Here is an 11339-nt window from a genome sequence, read left to right on the forward strand (position 1 = left end):
CTCTTCACCCCCCTCCCTCCCCACCCCCACCCCCTCTCCCAACCAATATGATATTGGCCTTGTTTTTATGAGTTATATGCAAAAAATAGCCTGTGTTGATGCAGAATAAACATGAACTTACTACAACAATCTCTCCTTTCACCCTGGACTCAAGGTGGCTTTAAAAAATCAAGGAATTTAAATAAAAATATATAGGTTAAAATATATTTTAAAATACTGTTAAAAAAATAAATTTCAACACCATTTGAAGCCCATCCAATAAAAATAATAAGATCTGTAGAGCAGCACACTGCTGTTCTAACTCTTGCAGTCTGTTCATAAAAGTCTGTTGCAACAGAAACCTTTTTAGTTACTGAGAGAAGGACAACAAGAAGTGAATTAATCTAACCTCCCAAGGAAGAGAGTTTCATAGCCAAGGGTTAGCCACTGAGAAAGCTCTTTCCCAAACTTCCACTGAACAAGCCTGAATGTGACTGAACCAAAACAAGGTCCTCCCCTGAAGATCTCTGAGCTTCTGCAGGCTCAAAAAGAAAGATAAAGTCTTTCAGATAGCCTTGACAAAAGTTATGAAGGGTAACCCTGAGTGTGTGCTTTACATTCTGTTGGACCAACAGCTCACTATCATGACATAAAAGAGTCTCTTAAGGGCTAGGAGCAGCAACAGAAAGAAGGAAATCCTCCAATGTTTCACAGACAAAAACTGGGACACATCAGGCCAACAACATCAGAATATGATTAAATGACCTCAGTTATTATTGATGAAGAACACACAAGCTAGAAGAGGCTGCAGGAGTTTCCTTTTGCCTGGGCCTATGGGGAAGGGCAAATTAAGTGGAGTCGACTCAGTGTCATTTATTGCTGAGCTGAGTCCATGTCAAGTCTTTGAAACAACTTGAGTCAAAGTCAATTCTGGAACTGACTGCAAGTCTACATCACTGGAATTGAAATGTCTGATTGGGAATGAAAGTACCCCAATGCTACAATGAGAACAAGCATGATGATTCACAGATCAGAAAAATGCCAACTTTCTTTAAAAAGTCATATATCTGTTTTTTGCAAATAAATCCCTATGGAATATTGCTTGGTCGCATGTGTCCCAGTTTTCATCTGTGAAATGTTGGAGAGTATGTCAACCTCAGCTGCACAGAATATACCATTCAAATAAGTAAAAACAACAACATGAAGCATAACAAATTGTTGCCTCTAAATTTGCAAAAACAAAAACAAAACTTTCCAGCCCACTTCAGATGCCAACTTACAGCGCAATCTGAGGACATGCACTGAGATGCAGTTTAACATAGCAGAGTATGGAAGCAACAGTCCAGATTAAGTTATTGGCATATTCTACAGTTAAATAAATAAGTTTACAGACACAATTGATATCTTCCAATCCTGGAGGTTCTTTATTTTGAGTTGCAATATTTACAGATCGTTACAAACCCCTCTCACAGACTTCCATCATTTTCACCATCTGTTTTAACACAGCGTACAGCTTCAGCAATGCACATGCCATCCAACCCACAATCACCAACCACAATCCACATGTCACCTGTCTCCCAGTACACTTATACTGTGATGGCTATGAGTTATCATCCTGTGCCCCAAAGTATGATGCAACCCTTTGCAGTAAGTTGCATCATACCATGTACTCTGACTCAGCATTTCCTGGCAGCTTTACAAGAAATAATGCTCCCTGTCAATCAAAATATTTTCTCCACAATTTAAAGGAATATTATTCCAACACAAATCACATATATAAACACAGATAATACACACTAATAAACACTTTTCAAGGTAGTGATCTTGCCCTAAGATTCCTCCTCCATATCCTGTGGGCCCTAGGTGGAACCCCAGTTGTAACATAGTCTTCCTTAGGATATCTGCCCAGTGCAAGCCTTCAGTTGTAGACATGGACCTCTCTGTTCATGTCATTTATGAAATCACAGAATCAAAGAACCTTAGAGTTGGAAGGGGCCAAAAGAGATATATAACCCAACCCTATATGTCTTTAATTTGAGGACAGTAGGATGGGGAGAAGTGGTTATCAGGGATTTTTTTCCTTTTGATTTTATATTGCTTTACATTTTATAATTTTCTCTCCCCCTTTTTGAAAGACAAATTACTTTTAGGTTTATTGTTTGTAAGCTGTCCACAGAGCTTTACATTATTATAGGGCAGCATGCAAATGGTCTAAATAAAACAAATTCTTGCAGACTACATATTGTATACTTACAGTAAACTCTTTCCATGGAAAAAGCAGACATCCTAATTATAGGTACAGATCTTACGCACATAGACAGTGTTTTTGCAGGTAGGCTGTGATCAAAGCCAGCTGTAGGGAAATTGGTGTTGATCTTGTGTGCCTACAAGCCATTTCTTATTTAAGGAGACCCTAAAATGAAACTGTCATAAAGTTTTGTAGAGCTGAGTGTATGTAACACACCCAAGGTTACACAGCAGATTTCCATGGCGAAGCAGGGAAGTGAACTGTGATCTCAGGAGTCACAGTCCAACACTGAAACTACTGCACTACACTGGCTCAGTTTCAGGGAAACTCTTACCCTTCAAATGATTTTGGACAGCTCCCATCATCCTATACATTTGCCTATGTTAGTTTAGGCTGATGGGAATCCATTAAAATCTGGAAACTGCCCCTGCTACAAACCTTTAAAGGAACATCTGGAGTTTGGGAAAACCTTATGATTATAGAAAATTTCCTTCCTACATGTTCCTGAATTATCTGGCCCCCAGATTGAATTTGTGTCCATATGGACACAGCACCAAAGGAGCACTGCCAAGCCATGGTGATGCAGCTATGTGCCCTTTCCAGGATGCAAAAAGGAATTGCTTTTTGCGGCTCTTTTTTGTGCCCTGGAAAGGCTGGATTGGGGCCACGGCATATGGTTGCCATGACCCCAATCTGTCTGAAGAAGGAGCAGCTGGAGGCTGCCCCATGAACCTTCCTAGGCCCTAGTTCTGGGGTGAATGGCTTGCACCAGCATCAGGACAATGCCAAAGAGGACAATGCCAGAAAGGGGGGAAATGGGCCTTTTGGCCTGTGTAGACAAGGCTTAAGGAAACTTTTTATAACAAGGGAAATGCTAATGTTGGTTCTATGTTGATCAATTAATTATTCCTTGTTTTGTAATTAGTGTCCAAACATAAATTGGTGTCCTCACCTTGTTGAGCAAGAAGACATACCTGCTTCTGTGATTCTGCCTGCTGACAGCTTTCAGGAGAGCAAGCAGAAAATCATTAGCTAAATGTTAATTTATTCACTGAAGTGCTTCTAGGAGAGGGTGGTTAACAGTATTCTTGATGATAATGCTGTCATTTTTGTGAGAGAGGGGAAATGAGAGAGAGAAAGAATCAAGCACACCTGCCAGTGAAAACTCCCTCACTGTTATCAACTTCTGTTGTTTCGGTTTGCTTTGCTTTGCTTTTTTGCATGGAATTAATTTTTTCTTTCTGCCATGGCTGTCTGCATTTATAAGAACACATCCTATCCAAGCCACAGGAAAGAGTTTCTTTTCATAAGCCCTGTTACTTGCCAAATATTCTCCAAATCTCGAAGCCAACAGCCGCTGTTTAAATTGTTTTGATACCCATCAAAGGCTACTTGCAGCACAGTTTGCTAGTAAAAGTGTGTGGGGTGGTGGTGAGAAATGTAGTCCATATTTAAGACAAAAGAAAAGGTAATATTGTTGTTGTGTACTTTTCAGTAATTTCTAATTCATGGCAACCCTAAGGCAAGCCTATCAAGTTTTTTTTTGGGGGGGGGGGAGGTGTGCAAGCTTTGTTCAGAGGAGGTTTGCCATTGCCTTCCCCTGAGGATGAGAAGTTGTGACTTGCCCAAGGTCACCCAGTGAGTTTCATGGCCAAACTGGGAACTGAACCCTGATCTCCAGAGTTCACAGTCAAACGCTAAAACCACTATGCCACATGGTGCTCACTTGTGAAGGTAATATATTACTGGCTTAAGTATGAGTGAAATTGTATACTGGTATCTGGGCTGTACCCCTTAAACTGCAGGTGGAAGGTTCATATGATCAAATGTTCCTCCATATACAACAATCCCAAAAAGTTCTTTGCATCAAGAAAGATAGTGTGTCAGGAGGAAGGCTCTGACATACAGGTTTATCATTATAGCAGAATAAACTTCTCATGCAACTAACCCAAGATCATCTACAGAGGTTCTCAACTTTTGGTTCTTCAGATGGACTTGACTTTCAAACTTCTGTCAGCAGGACAAATGGAAAGGGATCCTGAGAGTTGAATGATCATGTATCAGGCAGGTCACATGTTTTTGTCCTGATATGGCACGGGCAGCCACAGTTAGTCCTCTGCTGTCCCACTTTCTCTATTGCCTTGAAAATGACCCATTTCTTCTCTTCTCTTTCCACTTTCCCCCTTCATCCACAGCTTACTTCATTGGCTATGAACTGGGTTCGAAATACAAAAGGAGTTTGCACTCAGTTAACTCAGCGGGAACGAGCGAGCAAGCGAGGAAGCAGTATGTAAACTCCAGGGTTTCTTTGCTTAAAATAGTAGGTTTTCTGTGTTTTCCCTCATGAATGACTTTTTTCTCATGTTGCCTGACCACACTCTGATGTGCCTGGGCCACATCTACCCCAGTTTTCATCTATGAAATGTTGGTGAGAATGCCAATAGCAGCAGTTCTTCAGGGCCAAAAGTGATTTTTTAAAAAATGATCACAAATAGTTTCTCAAACAGCCTTACTGGACATCCCTTTCTGTTGTCAGATTAACTCAAGATTGACCAGTACAGGTGAGACAGAGGTATATAAAGCCTGCCTCAGGTCTTGCAAGAGAACGGCTTCTTGTGTTAGTCTCGCAAGGCTAGAGATCTTGCAGAACTCACACAAGAGGCCCTCTCCTTTTAGGAGACTTGAGACAGACTTTGTATGGCTCACCTGCTAGCTGCCTGTTTCCTGAGCCTGGAGCACTAGGAGCAAGAAGAGTGGTCACCAGCTGTGCTTGCAACACACAGGCCACTGTAGACTTTGGCATGCAATTTCAGTTTTGCTTTGTACCACATGCTCAGAGATTGATCCATTGTAAGTGCAGCTGGTGCCTGCTCCTCCTCTTCTCATGAAATCAAACAAAACAAAACAAAAAACAGGAATCAGGGCTGATCTGCCCCAAAGATAAAAAACGTAGATAACATAGTGTAACCTCCAAAATTTCATAGATGAAAAATGGGAGCCATGTGACCAGGCAGCATTCGAGGCTGCATCTACACTGCCAAATTGATGCAGTTTAGTTTGAAAGCATGCAAATGCATGTAGATAAATAGGTACCACTTTGGTGGGAAGGTAACAGCATTCGGTGCAGTCATGCTAGCCACACGACCACCAGAGCAGTCCTCAGACAACGCTGGCTCTTTTGCTTAGTAACGGAGATGAGCATCACCCCATACAATCGGTTACGACTAGACATTCATGTCAAGGGACTAACTTTATCTTTTTAACTGTCAAAGCTCAATGCAATAGAATTTTGGGGTTTATAGTTTTGTGAGATACTCAACATACTACAAATCCCAGGATTCCGTAGGATGAAGCCATGCCAGTTAAAGCAATGTCAAACAATGCTTTAATTGTCCAATGTGGTGGCAGCCAGAGGCTGTTCAAGTTGACAATAGTTAATGAGGAAAACCCCATGATGCTAGGAGAGGCTGCAATAGATTGCAGTTGTAAAAGTCTACAGGGAAGAATGAGATTCCACTCCCTCATGTCCTCTACCCTGAGTAGAGTGCAAATTACGTTTGAACTTTTAACACAGTTTGCAGCCACTGGGGTTCAGCTGAATGCAAAGGAGGAAAGTGGGAGAAAGATAAACTGGGACATTTTAAAAACAGCTGAAAATGTGGGATGACAGAGGATTAACTGAGATGGTCCCTGCCAAACTGGGACTTTGAATGCCATAGTCAGGTTTGAGGCTTGCTTCTAGGCTCCAGTAATGTGTATTGGTTCTTTTCCCTCATCAGCCAACATTTTTATCCATTTGCCTTTCTCTTTATAGCCCTATCCTTTCCACAGGAAATCTGTTCTTTGGGCTTGGGGTGTGGACTGGAACTGTGATGGTACTAGGAGCTGCTCAGGATGTGAACTTTGGATTGCCTTCCTTTTTGCCAGTTGAAGGAATCCTTGGGCCCTTTCACATTGTACAAGTGTATCCACTCTCATAACAACATCTTATGGAAATTTGTGGAAAACAGATTTACAATTCAAGTACGGTTTAGAATTTTCAGCCAGGGAGCTCTAGTGCTTCCATCAAACTACCAACCCTGGAATTCCATTGGATGCGTCCATGGCAGTGAACGTGGAATAATAGCATTATAGTTATGCAATATGAAAGGGCCCTTGGAGATGAATTCAGAGAATCCAATTCATTGCCCCAACTCACTGGGACTAGGGCTGGGGCTTTCTATGGCTTCAGTGTAAATCTGAGCCCCTGCAGCTCTCATTTTCCGAAATATTTTGCTTGTTACAGAAATCTGTGTTCTCTCCTAATCCCAGCTCCCTCTTGTAGTTTCTCTGACATGAACAGTGTCCGTACTGTTTAGTCCCTTTTAAAATCTGAAAAGGCACATATATGCATATGCTATGGGGAGTGCTGGTCTCATCCAGAGCACTGGCATTGTGTTTCTTCACTCTGCTGGAATTATTCTCTTCCAAGCTGCTGAACTGCTCACATTAGTAAATGGAGTTTATTAGCCACAGTGTTTGTTGAACTATAACATTTTATACAGTCTGCTGCTGCCTAATGCATTTTATAAGTAACACATTTCCAATTCTCATTGCCCAGAACTGCATTTCTCCTTTTAAAATGTAGCTTTTAAACTGTGTCAAAAGGCCTGATTCTGTTATTAATTACATCCATGTCAATCAAAGCTAACAGCTTCAAAGCCAAGAGAATTAAACTGGTGTGAGAACGGAATCCATATGCAACGGCTCTCCATCTCCTTTAGGGCAGAAGCTGTAATGTAGATTTGTTAAAGCTTTGAGGAGAAGAGTCAGATAGCAAGTTGCTTTCCCTTTCTGGCGCAGAAGGGAAATGCTGTCTGGAAAAGACAACAAGATAGGCAGCAACAAAACAGATAAAATTTACCGCAGGTCTCAGTAACATGTTTCCCTCAAAAACTTGTTGGAGTGTAACTTCTATCAATCCTAGCCAACATAGCTATTAATGAGAAATAATGGGATTTGTGGTCCAGCAACACAAGGGCTAGGGCTGCATATTATGTGTTTATGTGCCTTCATGTCATCTCTCACCTTATCATGACCTCATTAATTTCTTAGACAATTTCTTATTTGGAAGTAGTTTTGCCAGTTTCTTCCTCCAAATATAGCTTATTGCACCTGATTCATTTGTGGTCTCCCCTCCAAGTACCAACCAGGGCTGACCCTGTTTAGCTTCAAAAATCCACCAGGATGTGGTGCCATTAGAGTTTTTTAGGACTCTGAACATGAAGATACCTATTATTAACATGGGACTTGCTCAGGCACATTTAGGAATATCAGAAGCTATTTTTTACCACTATCCATTCTATCTTGGGAAATTCTGGGCATTATAGTCCTCAAAGGTAATTTTTCCAAGGTCAGACATCTGGAATTTCAAGCAGGAAGTTTCTCAATTGCACTGGAGATGCTGGGGATTTCTGCATATGAAGCTTGTTTTTACCCACAGACTTTCCCCATTTCTCAGCTTTTTATTTACTTATGAAACTAGTCTAGGATTTCTTTCAAGAGTGATAAATCCTGGAAGCAATGGGTCAAAAAAGTAAGTTCTCCAAGAACTGCTTTGAATGCTGGCTGTAAAATAAAGGCTATTGAATACACAACCCTCTGGTTGGTCACTGTGGTGAATAAGTGCTGGGCTGGATAGGTCTTAGTTTAATTCAGGGGCGAAACAGATGGTACCTTTGTGGTGGCTTCCCAGCAGCTTGGGGGCATGTTATTTAGGTGATGTACACCCTCAAGCTGGCAGGGAGCTGCCATGAAGCTGCCCGCTTGACCACATGCCTGGCAGCTTTGTGGTGCTCCAGTGGTACAACGTTTATATGCTGCATGCCTCAGGAGTGCTGCAAAGCCACCTGTTTTGGCCCTCATCAGGCTTCTTTGTATGTCCTTAAGGGGTAAGAAACCATTTTTGATCATTTGCATCTACATTTGGTACAGAACCAAAAACTGGAAAGCACATATTTGCAGCAGAAGAGTAAAAGAAAATGAAGTCCCACATGCTGTGTGATGGTCCAACAACTCTATTATCTTAAAAAGGGCAATGTGTTTTGTCCTTGTCACCAACTGGCTTTCTTCAGAATGTATTATAAAATAAATAAAAATACATTTATTATAGTTGTGGTATTGGGACAACCCCAGTGGATGATGTAACTTTTTCAGTCGTTCACCAGCTGTGGAAAGGTCAGGGGCTGCAATAGCTCAATGCTAAGCCAGGGAGTGTCCAATGGCTAGCTGTCATTCAAAGTCTTTGAGGTCTTCAAATTTCATCCCGTTTTTGTACATGGTTTTGAACTGTTTTAAGTAGTTACATTCTTTATGCTTAACTTACCCTTTATGCTCTTTATTTAATTTAATCTTTTTAATTTAAAAATAATTTTATTGACATTATTCATATACAAATATATACAAATCCAACATTATAGGCCAATACATTTCTCTGAAGTACTTTTGATACAGTAGGATACAAACAGTTTAATGAATAAATTATTGAAATAATTGCACTACACTTTTGGGTGCAACAGAAAGAATGGGGAGAGATGGAAGAGAATGGAGTCTAATAATCACACTGGCGGCCACTTTTAGTGTGTGGCTTCTTCCACGGTTGATGTGGCCTCCGATGTGCTTGGCTGGAAATAATTTGGTCCTCAGGTGGTTCTATGAAAAGGGCTCCTCCTCACCTTTGCCATAAAGGTGCAAATGATACACATAAAAAGCTCGGCTATGCAGGCGATATTTTCAGTATAGTTTTACATGTAAAGTCATTCCCCCAAATCTTTTCTAAAAACTATATAAAGGAGACAATAAATAGGCCTTCCATCTATAGGAATCTTGTTTTCTAGAATACTGGTATTGATATCTAGGTATGAATTATTTTGTTGGGGGAGTTGTTTAGCAGAAGTGGACAGAAAATAATGGATAATACAGAGCAAAATCTCTTTCTCTGTCTCACTCTCTCTTTTGTTAAACTGGGAATGCTATCAGTCATTGGAGATGATGGAGAAAATTTACCCCTGGGCTACATTAGAATAGTGTCTAGCATGAATACTTCTTGTCTGTATAAAGTCTTTTAGCCAAATAAATGTATTTTACAGATGCTCAGTGGTTAAACTCAAACAGCACAGGGCAGGACGGGGGATTTAATAAAAGAAAGTGGAGAGCTGGGATTGTAGAGAGGTATGAAATGGTTGATGATTCACAATTTTTTCCACCTGTTGTGAAAATAATTCTTTCAAATATATCCACACAAAGTAAGATATATGATCTCTTAGTGGTCCAGAGTGGTGGTAAGGAGGTGATTCCTAAGTTAAAGAGTAGCATGCAAATCGTTCCTTCATGTCCAAAAGCCACAACTCCTGTTACTGTTATCTATCATTCTTCTGTAACTCCCAGGCCTGTCTACAGTCTTTTCTGTGAACTCTATCTTTGTTCCTTCTTCTTGAAATCTATTTACCCCACCAGCTCAATCCGCTGAAATTTACAGGCAGAAAGCTATGGGGGACCTTCTGTTGAGGTAATAGTGTTCTGAATATAAAAGTCTTGCCATTAGACAGATCAGCAGTAAACATCTAAGGATTATTGCTGCCACCACCACCATGATCTCTCCCCTGCGCATCTATCTACCTATCTATCTATGAAACAAAAAAGCTGAGAGAGGGAGGCAGGGAGGCAGCATGGTGTAGTAGTTTGACTAAGGGCCAAAACAGACAGCCCTAAAAGGGTGGCATGACACCGCCCCTATGAGCACTGGATTGGGCCTGTGGCAACCTTACGCCATGGCCCATATCCGGCTATTTGCCAGCTCAAAAAGAGGCAGGAAAATGCAACTCTCCTGTGGTGTGTGGTGTATAATTGCCGCGACACCAGAGCACCACAATGCTGCCCGCCAGGTGGCATGTCAACACCTTGGGGGCATCTGGGCATCATCTAAATGCCATGCCCCCACCCCCACCTCCAAGCTAGCACTTACTGCCAGTCTGTTTGGGACCTAAGACTTTAGGAGACCTGGGTTCAGCTCTTTATTCAGCCATGAAAGCCCAGTGAGGGATCTTGGGGGAGTGCATTCCCTACAATTCCCCTGATTTTGTAGGGACAGTCACATATAATCCTCTGTCCTCCCACTTTTCAGATGCTTTTTATATTTCCCATTTTCTTTCTCTTCCTCCCACTCTCCCCCTGTGTCTTCAGCTTACTTAAAATGCTGCAAACTCTGATCAAAATGCAAAAAGATTATGTACTGACTTGACTCAGGGGAGGAGAGGAGTTGTTTTGACCCATGATCCATTTTACAGATTTCAAGTCAAACATTTGCTTTTGTACCAACTAGCAGCCATTTAAAGCTGAGTTCACAAGTGAGGACTCCAAAGGATTTTAGACATGAGTATTTGACTCAAAGAACCAGCATGGTTCAGTAGTTTGAGCATTGAACACTAGAGATCAGAGTTAGATTCACTGTTCAGCCATGGAAATCCACTGGGTGACCTTGGGCAAGTCACATATTCTCAGCCTGAAAACCCCATAATAGGTTCACTTTGTGCTGCTTAGGCTCACCACAATTCACAAACGACTTGAAAGCACACAGCAGCAGCAGTAACAACAGCAACTTCGACTCAGAGAAGTTCCCACTCAGTTACCGGAAAATGAGCCAGGGTGGGAGGGAGAAAGGAAGGGGCAGAATCTTGTCCGTTCCTGAAAATACAGGGGGGAAAGGAAACCGGTAATAACATGTGCCATTTTGACCACACTTTGATGTTGTTTGGTCATACATGTCCTGATTTTCATCTGTGAAATCTTGGAGGGGATGTTGGAGGGGATCTTTCTAATGGAGAGTATTATTATTATTTGTTATTGTAGTAATACCACTTCTGAAGAAACCAAATTACACTGAAGAAACCTAATTATAGATATGAATTATCTAAGCAAGCGGGAAAAGTAAACCATTTATTCTACATGGATGATTTTAAAGTATATGGAAAGTCACTAGCAGAAATGGAATCCTTATTAAACACTGCAAGAATATTTAGTTGTGACATTTCAATAGAATTTGGAACTGACAAATGTGCTACCTTATGAATAAACA

This window comes from Sceloporus undulatus, chromosome 2, assembly GCF_019175285.1.
Source record: "Sceloporus undulatus isolate JIND9_A2432 ecotype Alabama chromosome 2, SceUnd_v1.1, whole genome shotgun sequence".
NCBI lineage: Eukaryota > Metazoa > Chordata > Lepidosauria > Squamata > Phrynosomatidae > Sceloporus > Sceloporus undulatus.